At 57.9% G+C, this 2,500-nt stretch overlaps 1 pseudogene; it reads right to left on the bottom strand.

Moving 5' to 3' along the window:
* Positions 1–2,500, bottom strand: part of LOC143260854 (large subunit ribosomal RNA) — an 8,449-nt pseudogene that overhangs the window by 2,757 nt on the left and 3,192 nt on the right.

The raw sequence follows: 2,500 nt of genomic DNA, 5'->3' as shown, positions 1-2,500 counted from the left end.
CTCATTCCCTCATCGGTGGGGATCTTCGGCTCGCGCGCTACCTGAAAACCCCTTTGCACTAAACCACGTGCAAGATAGTCGACTACAGCGTCGTGCCTTCTTATCCGCCCATCATGGGTGCGGTGGCACTGCTGTAGGACGTGGTTAAGGGTTTCAGGCACCGCGCAGCCAGCCCTGCAGAGCCTGTCCTGTCTTCGGCCCCTAGATGTTCGGGACCTAGTCGGAAGGGCGTTGATCCGCAACTTGCAGGAGTTGACGAAGTCTCGTCCTGACAAGAAGCGGGTCCCCTCCGCGACCCATCTGTGCTGCCCCGGGACCCTCTTCGACTCTTTCAAAGCGCTGCCATCGACACTCCCGTGAAGAGCATTCGCCCAACGGCGCGCTTCCCTCTCGGGAGTGTCGATGACCTCGCCGTGATCCATCAGGCGTTGCTGCGCCTTCTGGATCTCGAGTCGAAGATAGTCCCCTGGCAGCCCAGACGCGGCCTCAGAAGACAAGGACAGTTCCTTCAGGCGGCTAAGCCGAATCCTGGGCATACTCCACCGAAGCGAAGCAATACCCAGGCCTCCCGAACCGATGGCGGAATGGAAATAGGCCTTAGGTGTATCGGCCGGTAAATTGAGCCACTTCCTCACCGCACCACGTACCGCCACGTCACACCGATTGAGTTTCCCCAATCCCACAGACCCCAACGACGCCGCATAAAATAAGCTTGGCAACAGGAATATTCGCAGAGCGAATAGTCGCTGTTGCGGCTTAAGCGGTGCACGGGAGATCTTATCCAAATCAGCGACCAACGAGACTGACGGGTCGGAACGCAGACGACCGTCTGGAGTAAAGGGAATACCCAAATACTGCCAGGCGTCCGTCCGCTTCATCGCCACCAGCTTCTGACCACCGAGGAAGAAGTTGCCTTCATCCACGGTAGTCTTCTTCTGGTGGGGAACCGTTCCGATCGAGATGGTAAAAGACTTACCGACATTAACGGACATGCCGCATGATGCCAGGAAGCCCTCCGTACAGTCAAGCAATCGCTGCAGGACCGTTGTCGTTGAGGCTGCGAGGATTAGGTCGTCGGCGAAGGCTGCCGACCCGATCCCCACCCCGTCGATATCCGCCCCGATGTCTTGGGGGAGGCTCCTGAGGAGTCTGTCCATCACCATGTTGAATATGCCGGGGGACATCGGGTCTCCTTGCCTCACGCCATGCATCGGATGGATGGCATGGGAGTGCCAACCACCCGACACAATGGTCGTGAGAGCATCAGAGTACACCGACCCGACATACTCAATCATGGGAGCGGGACAGCCCCTCAGCTCGAGCGTCTGTAATATCGCGGGGTGAGAAACGGTGTCGAAAGCCTTCGCGACATCAACCGATGCAACAAAAAGCGGCATATGGCGCGCATGGGAGTGGCGTAGCAGCAAGTCCAGCAAAAACACGTTGTCCGCACATCCGTCTGTCCTACGGAACGCTCTCTGCCTCCCATCCAATCCGATCAATCGACCCACCCGCCTAGCCAGGACCTTGTGGAATCCTCGCACAAGGGTCGAGGCGACGGTGATGGGTCGAAAATCAGACGGAGAAGAAGGCAGTCCGGTTTTAGGAATGAGCACGGTCCTGGCGTCCCTTAGGTGAATAGGGAGTCTGCGGCACCACATAATGAGGTTATAGATCCTTTGCAAAACCTCAAGGGGGGTTTTACAAAGGAGTCTCGCAGACAAACCGTCAGGACCAGGTGCTGTCTTCCTACCCGGAAGCGCCCTCCGTAGTTCATCCGGATTAACAGGAGACCACAGAGAGGAGATGGTGTCCTCTCGGTTTTCACACGGAGGACAGCTGTCGCGCGCACCTGTCATAAGGGCTTCCCAATAGGGAACCATAACATCTTGAGGGATGCCATGGTCACCTACGGGGCCATCCCTTATGACATCCAAACAGCGCCGGGGGTCCTTACGCCACAGTTCTTGCACTATGCCGTAATTCCTCCGGCGCTGTCTGCGTCGCGAGAGCGGTTCCTCCGGTTGCGCACGGCGGCCTCGACGCACGACTCTCGCTGCATGAGGTACCGGAAAGATATCCGCCAGGTAAGCGGTGAGCCTTTCCAGAATATTCCCGCGATCCTCTCTTCCAACCAGGGCACAGATTTCATCCAGGGTATTAGCCTGGAATCCATCGCACCCTAGTGGTTCAAGGCCGCGGAAATACTCTAGGAAGACCCGATCGCTATCCTGGACCTCCACCGCGAGATCGGGCGCCTCAGCCACCGGCTGCAGTGACTCCTGTTGAATGCGGCCAACGTGCTCCATCACAAGCGCTCGGTAGTCCTTGTGCTTCCGAGCGCCCTTAATGGCATCTAGCGACCTGCCAGGCAGGAACCCAATGAGCGCTTGATTGATGAAGCGCACACCCTTCATGGACAGTTCTGCCTCGCGCCGCGCCAGCAAAGACACCTCCTCAGCACTCCAACGTGCCTTTGCTGGCGCCGCGCGGTTCACAT

This window comes from Megalopta genalis, unplaced genomic scaffold, assembly GCF_051020955.1.
Source record: "Megalopta genalis isolate 19385.01 unplaced genomic scaffold, iyMegGena1_principal scaffold0021, whole genome shotgun sequence".
In the NCBI taxonomy this organism is placed as follows: Eukaryota; Metazoa; Arthropoda; class Insecta; order Hymenoptera; family Halictidae; genus Megalopta; species Megalopta genalis.
The sequence above is the reverse complement of the archived record's forward strand: the minus strand, read 5'-3'. Positions and strand labels throughout refer to the sequence as shown.